Source organism: Stegostoma tigrinum, chromosome 42 (genome assembly GCF_030684315.1).
Source record: "Stegostoma tigrinum isolate sSteTig4 chromosome 42, sSteTig4.hap1, whole genome shotgun sequence".
Taxonomy (NCBI): domain Eukaryota; kingdom Metazoa; phylum Chordata; class Chondrichthyes; order Orectolobiformes; family Stegostomatidae; genus Stegostoma; species Stegostoma tigrinum.
In genome coordinates, this window is record NC_081395.1 from 15475541 (window position 1) to 15489927 (window position 14387).

The 14387-nt window shown below is 41.9% G+C and overlaps 1 protein-coding gene across 1 annotated transcript in view; it reads right to left on the reverse strand.

The window, feature by feature from the left end:
- The window catches only part of LOC125449196 (gastrula zinc finger protein XlCGF57.1-like), a 32657-nt gene extending 20000 nt beyond the window's left edge, over window positions 1-12657 (reverse strand). The window contains exons 1-2 of the mRNA XM_059641635.1: window positions 12551-12657; window positions 3135-3227 (exon numbers count right to left, since the gene is read on the reverse strand). The gene's annotated coding sequence lies outside the window, so the exon portion shown is untranslated. The remainder of the gene's footprint in view (window positions 1-3134; window positions 3228-12550) is intronic.
- Between the last annotated feature and the right edge of the window lie 1730 nt (window positions 12658-14387).

The window sequence follows — 14387 nt, forward strand, 5'->3', positions numbered from 1 at the left end:
TCAGTTCTGACAGTTTCAAAACATTTGTACAAACTTCTACAACTTGGAGACTTCACAAACTAAAACCCTGTCGCTATGATCAAAACTGCTCTACTGGACTAAAAGTCTGATTTTTCTGAACTAAACTCAAACTAAATTACCAGTGTTTCCTGATCATGTTTGTTTCTGTATGTTATGAAATCAGCGGCATACTCGTATCATCCACTTACCTGCTAAGCCATAAGCTTTCTTGAAATTGTTTAGGTCACTTTTTCAAATTAATTTGAGTTCTATATCAAGAGTCACCTTCATAGAACTGAAATGAAAACCAACCTGCTTTTTAACATTTTCAAAATGCACATTTCCAAACTATAGTAATATTTACTGTATCCTTTCATCACAAAGTGTTGTTTAGTTTCAGATTCCCATCTGCAGTTACTTGCATTTGATTTACAAGATCCCCAGAATCTAGTCGCACAATGATACAGGCTGAATGGTCTGGCTTTGAAAAGATCTCTCCGCTATCTCCAGTTGTTTCAGGATGACACACACATACGCCTTGTTCTGCACTGTCCACTATAAAGATCATATCCATGCATGCACCCTGCCGTTTATCAGCCACGCTGTACTGTGAAGTGAGTCGCAGGAGCTAGGATGGAGGTTTAAAAGTGAAGTGGTGCTGAATCTGAAACACTGAACATTCTTCAGGCTCACTGTCTGCCTCTTTCAGCTTCCCACCTGACCCAAATCATCACAATGGTTCGATTTTTCTCTTGTTGGAGAAGGACTTCCCGGCACTTCTGAGTTGTCACTTGTTATCCAGATTTGGCAGCAACTGAACAGACTGCTTCAGTGTCCGAAGAGTCATGAACAGTATTGAGCTTTGTGCAATCATTAGAAAACATCCCCACTTCTAACCTAAAGATGGATGAGAACGCTTCAGCACTGATGTGCTGGACATTCCACACCATGCTCCCTGCGCCCCATGCCTCGCCCCAACCACCATTCAGAATTGAGATAATTTGGGTGCCTCCTTCTCCTCCGCTTGTTAGTTTTTAAATTATTCACTCTCATTCACAATTGGATTCAGTAGGCCAACAGAGCTTAGTCATGATGCGTTGGTTCAGGGATCACTCAACCCTGTTTATTGCACATTACAGGAGAAATGCGACAGTACTGAAGAGGATGCAGAGAAATACCAGGATATTGCCTGACTGGAGAATTTCAGTCATGATGGGAGATTGGACAGGTTGTGATTGGTTCCCTCACATAGAAGAGATTGAGAGGGGCATACATTGGGTAGACAGGAAGGAACCTTACTCCTTGATGGAGACATCAAGGGCCATGGCAGAAGGGACAGAAAGTTTAGGCGAGATTTGAGGGAAAACATGTTCACCCAGCGGTTGTGGGAATTTGGAATTCACTGCCTGTCAGTGTGGTAGAAGCAGAAACCTTCATAACTTTAAGTATTTAGATGAACACTTGTGTTGCAAAGGCATACAAGGCTATGGGCCAAGTGCTGGAAAATGGAATTAGAATAGTTAGCTGGTTGTTTTTACCAGCATGTACCCAAAGGGCTGAAGGGCCTTTTTATACACCATAAACCCTTAGGAGTCTATGCTTTTACAGTTTGGTATGCAAGTAGTCCTGCGTTGTTACTTCATCAGATTGACACCACAGAAGTGACATCCAACTGACCTGGTCCTATCTTTGTTCTTTTTAAAAGGTGGAAAGACTGGGACATCCAGATTGCAAACATTTTCCACACTGAGAATCCTTTGGTGCAGAACTGGGACATCTGGTCAAAAAATAAATTCCACCCTCTTCACACATAATTACAAAATGTCTCCAAACACAACTCACACTGTTCACACTGAGAACCCCAGGGTGGAGAACTGGGACATCCTGTCACCAAACACATCCAACCCACTTTTCATAAGAGTCAGACAAATGGTTATTTGTAAGGCAAAGGTACATCAGCTGCAAAGGCGAATGAAGAGAACACTGGAAATAACCAGAGTGACGCACCAGGAAAGCCGCACTATTGGGATTCTAAAGGTCAATTCAAATCATAATCACCAATATAACAGACTCCAGATAAAACTCTGACTCTACCCCTGATGTGACTGTTGTCAAAGAGTCTGTACAGCATGATCATAAATCATAGAATCCCTACAGTGTGGAAGCAGCCCAACAAGTCCACACCGACCCTTGGAGAATCCCACCCAGACCCATCCCACTACAACCCACCTCAACTACACATCCCTGAACACTTCGGGCAATTTAGCATGGCCAATCCAACTAACCTGCACATCTTTGGACTGTGGGAGGAAACCGGAGCAAACCCACGCAGACAAGGGGAGAATGTGCAAACTCCACACAGACCGTCGCTTGGGGGTGGAATTGAACCCAGGTCCCTGGCGCTGTGAGGCAGCAGTGCTAACCACTGAGCTACCGATCTGCCCGAAGACATTCCCCATCTCTTACAGCAAGCAAAAACTCACTTCTCCTACACAATTGGGTTTTCCATCGCAAGGATGTCTCAAATTTAAATTGGCTCACAGCTCAAGTATTAGAAATTAATTATCTTTGATTATGTAAAATTAGGTCATTTCATTTCTCCAGTTCTTGATTTGATACATCATTGCAATCGCTGACTGAAGGCAGACCAGGGTGGCTATCAGCACCTGAATATGTGCCTCATCAATGTTCAAGATATTTCAGCCCTGTGAAAAAACAACTCCCAACAGGTACAGAGATAATCGCAGATGCTGGAGAATCCAAGTTAACAAGGTGTAGAGCTGGATGAACACAGTAGGCCTAGCGTCTTAGGAGCAGGAAAGCTGACGTTTCGGGCCTCGACCCTTTCTGATGAAGGGGCTATGCCCAAAACATGAGCTTTCCTGTTCCTAAGATGCTGCTTGGCCTGCTGTGTTCATCCAGCTCTGCGCCTTGTTATCCCAACAGGTACAACCCATCACGTGCATGGCAATCATTGCAAACTGATGATACTAACCCACTACCTTTGGAAATGTAGAGGCTAGTATATACTGTATTACAGAGATGGGCTTACCTGATGGATTTATTATACAGACCTGCAGACCCACAGTGAAAATAGGCTACAGGTACATCCCACTAATAATGGACAGGTTTACCTGGTGGATTGAAGCTTTCCCATTCTGAAAAAAAATGATGCAGTCATGACAGATAGAATCTGTTGGAAATGGATCTTCACCAGATGGGGCTTTCTGAAAAAGATAGAGTTTCATATTCCATAGGAGAAGTAATTCAGTAAATCAGTCAAGTCTTATGCTATACATCATTTCCATAATCCCAACCACCTCAAGTCCAGGGACAATCGAGAGCTTCAACCACAACATTGAAAAAAACTGTCATGGAAGGAGTTGGTAATCTGATTCTCTCCTGTTCAGTCCCTGGTCATAGTCTTCTTTCGCTCATGACACATCAGCCAATGCACAATGTGTCAAACACATTCCACTCTGTTCTTACGAATGCTCAAGACAAACAGCTATTTATAAAGCGAAGGTACGTCAGAGGCAAGGGAAACTTGTTACTTGTCAGACTCATAATCAGAATATCCAAAAAGCCTCAGCATCCTCACTATTACCAGCAACAGAGAAGATGGTGCAGCAAATTTCCACACCCTTCTGGGAGGACCACACCAAACATTATATTACCTGTTCAATGCTTTTTTGAAGGGAGGGCAGTGACGGTGGTGAAGTTAAAAAACATATTTAATTGAATTGGGAGGAAACAAATCTCATATCAATTACTGAGAAATAAGGAAAAGAAGCCCATTGTCTCTGGCTATAGTAAACCCTGGTTACAGCCTACTTGGGAGTACTATGAGCAGATCTGTGTATAATACTTCAGGCAGGATTTATTGGTCTTGAATGGAGTACAACATCGGTTTAGAAGAATTGTACCTGGTCTTCAAGTGTTAAATTGTGAGGAGAGATTACACAGATTAGGCATGTTTTCTATAAAATTTAGATGGTTAAGGGGTGACCCAATCAAAATCTTCAAGACGTTAACTGGGAAAGTCAGGGCAGATAAATCATTTTCGCTGGTTGGAGACTATTGAACTGGAACTAATCTGAAAATTAGTGTTACACTATTCAGGAGAGACACTAGGAAGCATTTCTACACACAAGGGGTGCAGAGATTTTGAACTCCCTTACACAAAATGCAGTTGATGCGAGATCAGCTGTTAGTTTTAAATCAGAAATCAACAATTTATTGTTAAGCAAAAGTATTAAGGAATATGGGCCAAGGCAGATATTTGGAGTTAAGCCACAGATCAGCCATGATCTCATTAAATGGTAGAAGAGGCTCAAGGAGCTGAATAGGCAACTACTGTTCCTATGTTCCCATACAGGTCAGTGTAAACTGTACAATATGGAGTGGTCAGATGGCATTCCTAAATGTCTAAACAATGAAGGAGCAGAAGAGCAAACTAAAATAACCACCACTCGAGAAAAAGTGCTCGGTAAAATAACAGGACTAAAGATCAATAAGTCCCCTGAGCTTGATGGGATACATCCGAGGGTTTCAAAGGAAATAGCTACAGTGATAGTAGATGCAGTTTTCAAGTATCCTCAGATTCTAGAAAATTCCCAGAGGATGAGAAAACTGCCAATGTATCACGTTTATTTGAAAATAGAAGGAGAGAGAAAACAGGTGTCTGTCGGCCAGTTAGCTAAATGTCTGTTATTCGAAAATGTTAGAGTCTATTATTAAGGATCTAACAGCAAAACATTCAGAATTACATAATATGATCAAGCACAGTCAGCATGACTTCACGGAGGAGAAATCATGCCTGAAAAGTTAGAATACGTTGAGGTGGAAACAAGCAAGTTAGGAAACGATAAGGCAGTGGATATAATACATTTGGATTTCCAGAAGACGTTTGATAAGGTGTCACATGTTAGTCTACTTAATACGATAAGAGCCTATCGTGCTGGACGTAGCACATTAGCACTAACTAACTAATAGAAGACACAGGGTTGAGAAAAGGGGGTCATTTTCGGGCGACGTGTAACTAGATGAGTGCCACAGAGCTGGGGCCACAATTATTTACAATATATGTTAATGACTTGCATAAGGAAAGTGAAGTTTATAGATGACACAAAAGTAGGTGGGAAGGTAAGTGGTGAGAATCACTCAAAGAGTGTGCAGTAGAATGCAGACAGGTTAAGTCAGTGGTCAAAAACTTGGCAAATGGAATGTAAAGTGGGAAAATTCGAGGTTATGCACTTTGGCAGGAAGAATACTAGAGCTGAATATTATTTAAATTGAGAAATACTGCTGGAAGTTACAGAAGAGGTATTTGGAATCCCTGTCCATAGATCACAAAAAGCTAGAGAAGGCAAACAGAATGGTGCATAAAAGTTGGGAGATTTTGCGAAAACTATACCAGCACTAGTGTGAAAAAAGCTTGAATACTGCAAACACTTTGGAGTCCTGAAGAAAGATAGACTGGCATTGGATGCAGTCCAGGGGAGTGCCATAATGCTGATAATGGGCAAGGAGGAGAGGTTGAGAAGATTGGGCCTGTCCTCATTCGAAATTAGAAGAATGTGAGACAAACTTGTTAAAACAGACAAGATTCTTCAAGGACCCGACAGGTTAGAGGTAGAGAGTTTGCTTCCCTTTGTGGGACCAGCAGGCACAATCTCAGAATAAAGTGTTGCATATTTCAGTCACAGTTGAAGAATTTTCTCCCTCAGAGGGCATTGAATTTGTGAAATTCTTTGTCATCGAGGGCTTGCAAGGTCTGGTCATTAAGTATCTTCAAGGCTCATACAGACAGATCTTTAATCAGTCAGGGAAACAAGAGTTGTGGTGGAAAAGCAACAAAGTGGAGTTGAGGTTTAGCAGATTAGTCTTAATTATATGAATGACACAGCAGACATGATAGACTGAATGTTCTGCATTTCATAGTCATATGGATGGGGAATAAACACTGTTTTCATCTTTATCTAAAAGGACAATGTGTGGATGGTCATTGTGCCTCAGGGTTGTGTTAAGGCTGAAGTTCCATTCCTTCTTTCCCCATAGATAGTCATTTTGAGCTTTGTCCAGGTACTGTGAATCACTTCGATGGGAAAGATAAAAGATCAGTGAAGAGAAATTAGAGTTAACATTTCAGCTCTGGTGACCCTTTCACAGGAATTCTCAGAAAGACTCACTGGACCTGAAAGTTAATTCTGATTTCTCTTCACAGATGCCACTAGACCTGCTGAGAACATAAGAACTAAGAGCAGGAGTAGGCTGTCTGGCCCTTCGAGCTTGCTCCGCCATTCAGTAAGATCATGGCTGATCTTTTCGTGGACTCAGATCCACTTACCTGTGTCTCACCATATACCTTAATTCCTTTATTGTTCAAAAAAGTATCTACCTTAGCTTTAAAAACATTTACTGAAGTAGCGTCAACAACTTATCTGGGCAAGGAATTCCACAGATTAACAACCCTCTGGGTGGAGAAATTCCTTCTCTTAAATTTGCTCCCTCTAATCTTGAGGCTATGCCCTCTTGTCCCAGCTTCACCTGCTAGTGGAAACATCCTCTCTACTTCTATCTTATCTATTTCCTTCATAATTTTATATGTTTCTATAAGATCCCCCCTCAATCTTCTGAATTCCAATGAATATAATCCCAGTCTACTCAGTGTCTTCTCATAAGCCAACCCCCTCAACTCCGGAATCAACCTAGTGAACCTCCTCTGCACCCACTCCAGTTCTAGTACATCCTTTCTCAAGTAAAAAGACCAAAACTGCACACAGTACTTCAGGTGTGGCCTCACCAGCACCTCGTACAGCTACAACATAACCTCTCTGCTTTTAAACTCAATCCCTTTAGCAGTGAAGCATAAAATTCCATTTACCTTCCTAATTACTTGTTGTACCTGCAGACCAACCTTCTGAGATTCATGCACAAGGACACCCAGGTCCCTCTGCTTAGCAGCATGCTGCAACCTTTTACCATTCAAATAATAATCCTTTTTACTATTACTCCTACCAAAATGTATGACTTCACATTTATTTACATTGTATTCTATCTGCCAGACCTTTGCTTACTCACTCAATGTATCTATGTTCCTCTGCAAAATTTCAGTCCTCTGCACACTTTGCTCTGCCACTCACCTTAGTGTCATCTGCAAACTTTAACACCCTACACGTGGTCCCCAACTCCAAATCTTCTACACAAATTGTAAATAATTGCATTTCCAACACCGATCACAGAGGCACACCACTAATCACTGATTGCCAGCCAGAACAGCACTCATTTACCCCCACTCTTTACTTCCTGTTAGTCAACCAATCCTCTGTCCATGCTAATACTTTACCCCTAACACCAAGCATCCTTACCTTATGCAGCAGCCTCTTGTGCGGCACCTTGTCGAGGGCCTTTTGGAAATCTAGGTACACCACATCCACTGGGTCCCCATTGTCCACCTTACTCGTAATTCGGAGAATTCCAAAAGATTTGTCAAGCAAGACCTACCCTTCACGAACCCATGCTGCGTCTGCCCAATGGGACAGAATCTGTCGAGATGCCTTGCTATTTCTTCCTTGATAATAGACTCAAGCATCTTCCCCCCTACAGAGGTTAAGCTCACCAATCTATAATTCCCCATCCTTTGCCTACCTCCATTTTTAACAGTGGTGTCTCATTTACTGTTTTCCAATCTGCCCCAGAGTCCAACAAATTTTAGAAAATTACTGCCAGTGGACCTGCTATTTCTCCCACCATCTCTTTTAGTATCCTGGGATGCATTCCATCAGGGCCAGGTGACTTATCAATCCTTAGCTCTATTAGCTTGCCCAACACTACCTTTTCCGTAATAATGATTGCTTCCAGGTCCTCACCTACCTTTGTCTCTTTGTCAATTACTGGCATGTTATTAGGGTCCTCCATTGTGAAGACCGATACAAAATACCTATTCAATGCCTCAGCCATTTCATCGTATCTCATAACTAAATTCCCCTTCTCATCCTCTAAAGGGCCAACGTTTACTTTAGCCACTCTTTCTCATTTCATATATTTATAGAAAGTTTTGCTATCTGTCTTTATATTCTGTGATAGTTTTTTTCTCATGTTCGAGCTTACTTTTCTTTATAACTCTTTTTGTGGTTTTCTGTTGACCTTTAAAGTTTTCCCAATCTTCTAGTTTCATGATGTTTTGCCCACTTTGTAAGCCTTCTCTTTCAATTTGATAGCCTCCCTTATTTCCTTAGACACCCATGGCAGATTACCCCTTTTCTTACAGTCCTTCATTTTCACTAGAATATACTTTTGCTAAGCACTTTGAAAAATTGCTTTGAAAGTCCTCCACTGCTCGTCAACTGTCCCACCATCAAGTCTTTGTTTCCAGTCAACTTTAGCCAAGTCCTCCCTCATTCTATAGTAGTCCCCCTTGTTCAAGCACAGGACCCTGGCACTGGATTTTATCTTCACACTCTCCATCTGTATTCTAAATTCAACCATACTGTGATCACTCCATCCACGAGAATCTCTAACTATGACGTAATTAATTATTCCTGTCTCATTACATAGGACCAGAACTAGGATAGCTTGCTTCCGCGTTGGTTCCATTACATACTGTTCAAGAAAACTGTCACAGAAACACTCAACAAACTCATCCTCAAGGCTACCCTGACCAAGCTGGTTCAACCAATCTACACCTAGATTAAAATCCACCATGAATACTGCCATACCATTTTTACAGGCATTAGTTATTTCTTTGTTTATTTCCTGCCCCAATGTGATGTTATTATTTGGTGGCCTATAGACTACGACTATCAGTGACTTTTTCCTCTTAGAATTTCTAATTTCCACCCAAATGGACTTAACCTTATTCACCATCGAACCTATATCACCTCTCAGCACCGCCCTGATGTCGTCCTTGAATATCAGAGCTACACCACCTCCCTTACCTTCCTGTCTGTCCTTCCAAATAGTCTGATACCCCTGGATATTTAACTCCCAGTCGTGACCATCCTGTAACCATGTCTTTGTAACGGCTACCAAATCATATTCATTCGTCATGATTTGTGCCGTTAACTCATCAACCTTATTACAAATGCTACGAACATTCAGGTAAAGTGCCTTTATGCTAGCTTCCTTACCCTCATGAATTCCAACATCTGTAATAATATCTTGAGTTATCCTTCCTTTTTGCTTCTTTCACAGTCTGCCCTGAACTTAAACCCTCCTGCACACATGCTAACCTGCTGCTTACCTTTATATTTAGCAACATACCCCCTGTTGTTTTATCTTTCCCTTCCCTCCTGACTCACTCATTTAAAGTCCTAATGACCACCCTATTTATCTTTTTCACTAGAACGCTGTTTCCAGATCGGTTCAGGTGGAGATCGTCCCATCGGTACAGGTTCCCCAGGTTCCAAAACTGATGCCAATGCCCCATGAAATGGAACCCCTCTTTCCCACACCACTCCCTTAGCCACATGCTTACTTCCCTAATTTTCTTATCCCTAAGCCAATTTGCACATGGCTCAGGCAGTAATCCGGAGATTATGACCCTCAAGGACCTGTTCCTTAATTTCGTTCCTAGTGCTTGATAATTCCCAAACAGGTCCTCCATCCTAGCCTTGCCTATGTTGTTAGTCCCAACGTGGACCACAACAACTGTATCCTCCCCCTCCCGCTCCAATATCCTTTCAAGCCGGTCAGAGATGTCCTGCACCCTGGCACCAGCAGGCAACAAACCATGCGGGGCTCTCGATCCGGCTTGCAAAGGATACTATCTATCTCCCCTTGGAGATATCAGACCTGCTGAGTTTTTCCAGCAACTTCTGTTTTTGTTTCTGATTTACAGTATCTGCAGTTCTTTCAGAATTTAAAAAGTTCTGCAGTGATGAGTTTAAAACATAGTGGATTTATTTGACTTATTTCTCATTCATCCAGAATATCAAACTCTGGCCCAGTTTACAAAGGTATTCTTATCAGAGACAAACTGTCGACATGTCGTGTCAAGTTATTTTATTACAATGACAACTTCACTCGTGACATTACTGCTCTTTCAGTAGGTTGATTGACTTAGTGAACCTTTCCCACACTTTGAGCAAATAAACAACATTTACCCACGGCTGTCGCAGCAGATGGGATGTTAGGACAAATTTTCTCTCACACTTCAGCTTCTTTCCAGAGTGAGAATGGTGATGTGCAAACACTTTGCATCTGCTTTAAAATATCTACTCATTAAGATATTTTAAAAAGTCTCTTTTCTGTGCACCTCAGAAGCTGGACTATCGAAAATGCTCATTTGCCCAAGTGCTGAGCATTGTAAAAGCAGCAGGGCATTTTGGGCAGTTTCTTTGTTGCACTTGCTTTAACCAATAATTTTGATCCTAATTTTATTTATTACACTCCTCCCAGCTTACGGAAGCTCCACTTTACAGCAAAAATTCCAAGTAGGCCCATCTGGTGAATGTCTCGTATCAATATCACAGGCTATCAGGCCGCAGGTGCCATGGTGGTTAATATTTGGACCATAAACAATGTGTGATGACGATGAGGAAAGATGCTCCTTCACAGAATGACATAGTATTATAATGTAGGAGGTGGCCATTTGGCACAATAAACCTTCACCAGCTTGTTAAGTAAGCACGATTATTTCATACCAATTTCCTAATTTCGCCCCATGCATATTACCATTATCTAAATAATGATTCAATGCTCTCTTTAATGTCTTAACTGACTCTACCTCCAATAGTTCCACACAGTGCATTCCATACCTTAACTACTTGCTGAGTGAAAAAGTTTTGACTCACTTCATCCTTGCTTCTTTTAGAGTTCACTTGAAATCTATGCTATTAGTGTTATTTGTCCTTTTAAGAGTGGGTAAACATTGTCACTATTCAAGATAACAAAGTGTGAAGCTGGATGAATTTCACAATTTGTTATCTTGGATTCTCCAGCATCTGCAGTTCCCTGATTGTCACTATTCAGCCTGCTCATGATTTTGAAAACTCCTATCAAATTTCCTCTGAGCCTCTGCTCTCCAAACCCGTTCTGCGTTCTCTCCAATGCATCTCTGCTAACAAAGTGGGGCCAGAACTGTGCCCAATACTCCAGCCAAAATCCAGTAAGTGTCTGAGAGAAGTTCAACATCAACTCCTTGCATGTGCACCGTCCTTCTACTAATGAAGCACTAGGAAAAGCTTTATTTGCTGCCCTCTCTACCTGCCTTTCAATGCTCAATTCACATATTTATGTAGGTCCCTCTGAATCAGTACCTCCATAAGAATCGTATTTCCTATCTTATACTTTCTTTCAATGTACTTTCTAAAAAGAAATGTACCCCTCACATTTCTCTGCATTGAAACTCATCTGCTTGCTCCCCAAATTTGTTAGTGGCCTTCTGGAGTTCTACATACTGGTCAGTTTATAATTTTTCCAAGTTTTATGTCATCTGCAAACATTACAACTGTCCCCTGCATCCCAAGGTCTAAATCATTTATATATAAAAATTTATATACATATAAAATCAGGAAAAGCAAAGGTCCCAATACCAATGCCAGGATATCACCACCACAAGCCTTCCTCCAGCCTAAAAAAAATCAGTTGACTATTTCTTCTGTTCTTATTGCTTAGCCAATTGTTTCCACACAGCTGTTGTCCCCTTTATTCTATGATCTATGACGCTCCTCATAGGTCTGCTGTGTGGCACAGTATCTCCAAGGGCAGCAATCCCAATTTCTTAATCCAGCCTCAAAACTGATGTTCCTCATCCCTGGAACCATTCTAGCATCATCGACAGTATCAAAAAAACTCTAAAAACTGGTGAGCACCACATTAATAGTACTATTATCAAGGTTTTTTGTTGAATGCTTCAAAACTAAACTCCAGAAAATTAATTAAACATGATTTCCCCTTTGGAAATCTACGCTGGCTCTTCCTAATTAACCCACCTTTTTCCACATGACTATTAATTCCACCTCAAATAACTGTTTCAAGATGCTTCTCCACCTCCGAAGTAAAACTATAATTCCTGGGATTATCCTTGGGACATGATTATCCATATCATTTTTTTTAAAAGGATGTTGGCAATGCTCCTGTCTTCTGGTACATCCCCAGAGACCAGGGAAGGCTGAAGTATTAAGGCCAGTGCCTCCTGCACTTTCTACCCTCACCTCCTTCAAAATCCTTGCAAGTATCATATGTCAACTTTAAGTACCAACAATCTGTCCAAGATGTAGTCCTTAATCATTTTGATCCTTTCGAGTCTGTCACCATGACCTAGGCAGAATCCTCCTCTTTTGCGAAGACGGATGCAAAGTATTCATTTAATACATCGGCCATAGGTCAATCCCCGCTTTGGTCAGTGACCAGTCCGACTCCTCCTTCACCCACTGTCTGGCTGTTTAAATGAAGGTTACGGTGCGGGGGACACTGTGAGATTGTGGTCTTTGTCGCAGATACAGCCAGATAAGGAGTGAAATCGCGGAAGGGGGGAAGGGGGTGATGGAGGCAACACGACACATTTCTGAATTACCTCCGGAAGGCATGGAAACGGAACACAAACCTGCGGCTGCCGCGTTTTCAGCTCTCAGCCTTTTCACCGAAGACAACTCCAGCTTTGTCACCGCCATCTTGCATCGCGCCCGGAGCCGCTGCGCATGTGACGTCACTGCTCATGACGGAAACCGACGTCCCTCCTCAGTTGGCAGCGCTGGAAGGGGCCGGAACCTGAATAAAGTGGCAATGTGCTGCACCCTGGAGCAGAATCCTTGGCCTCTCTATATCTTCAGAATAAAGAAAATCGGAGCTGGAGTAGACTGTTTGGCCCTTTGAACCTGCACGGCCATTCAATATAATCGTGCCTGATCCAACTCAGTACCCTGTTACCACTTCTCACCGTACCTTTCGATTTAATAACTATTTCTAACCGTATGTTTCGAAGAAATAACTTTTATTTCTATTTACTGCCGAGGTGTGCTCATAGCTTGATGGGATTGCAGGTGTTGCACATCCCCTGTTGCACCACCACCATCTACTCAAAGTCTGGCCCAGCAAGCAATGTCTATGTCTCACAAGTGAATTAAAAAACCTTTCTTCAAAACATAGATAATAAAGCGTGAAGCTGGATGGACACAGCAGGCCAAGCAGCATCTTAGGTGCACAAAAGCTGACGTTTCGGGCCTAGACCTACACTGTTCTGACCTCAATCATTTTCTATGGTAGAGGATTCTACATGTTCACCACTCTCTGGGTGAAGAAATGTCTCCTCATTTCAATTCTAAATGGTCCACTTCGAATCCTTAAACCATGAGCCTGGTTTTGGGCTCCCTGCCCTTTGGCAACATCCTTCACTATATTTACTCAGCCTAATCCTGTTAGAATTTTATAGATTTCTATGACATCCTTCCTAATTTTTCTAAACTTCAGTGAATATAGTCCAAAACAATTTAGTCTCTCTTCATTCATCAGTCCTGGCTTTCCAGGGATCAGTCTGGTAAATCTTTCTTTAGTACAAGTCCTTTCACTGGCTGAACATCTGTACATAAGACCAGGAATCATCATATCAAACCTTCTCCATCAGTCATATGATCATTGCTAATAGGATTGTGGCCTTAATTCCATTTCCTGCCTCTCACTCACACTGCTGAGAGGCCATTCACTGCTCCAAGTCTGAAAGAGGATTCAGGGAGTCATCTGGAGCTGTCACACTGACTTCTAAATGGGAAGTGTTATGAGGGTCTGATATCCCATTAATGCACTCACACACACACGAGAGGCCTTTCAAATGCTCTCACCATTAGAATGGGTTCAGAAAATCATCTGAACTCTCTGAACATCAGTGCAATTACACTTGGGAGAGACCATACACCTGGTCTGCACCTTGAAAGGCATTTATTATTTCATCTTACCTTTTGAGATACTAGCATGTTCACACTTCATAGTTCCTTGAAGGTGTTTCAGGCACGCAGAGTGTGAAGAAGGTGGTTGGCATGCTTGCCTTCATTGGTCAGAGCATTGAGTACAGGAGTTGGGACGTCATATTGTGACTGCACAGGACATCAGTGAGGCCATTTTTGGAATTCCATGTACAATTCTGATTGCCTGCTATCGGAAGGATGTTGTTAAACTAGAAAGGGTGCAGAAATACATTTACAAGAATGTTGCTGGGACTGGAGGGATAAGTTATAAGGGGAGGCTGAATAGGTTGGAATGGTTTTCCCTGGAATGTCAGAGGCAGAGGGGTGATCTTTTAGAGGTTAATAAAATCATGAGGGGCATACATAAGATAAAAACCCAAGGTCTTTTTCCAAGGATAGCGGGGGATCAAAAACTAGTGGGCATAGGTTTAAGGTGAAAGAGGAAAGATTTGAAAGGGACCTGACTTACTTACACACAAGGAA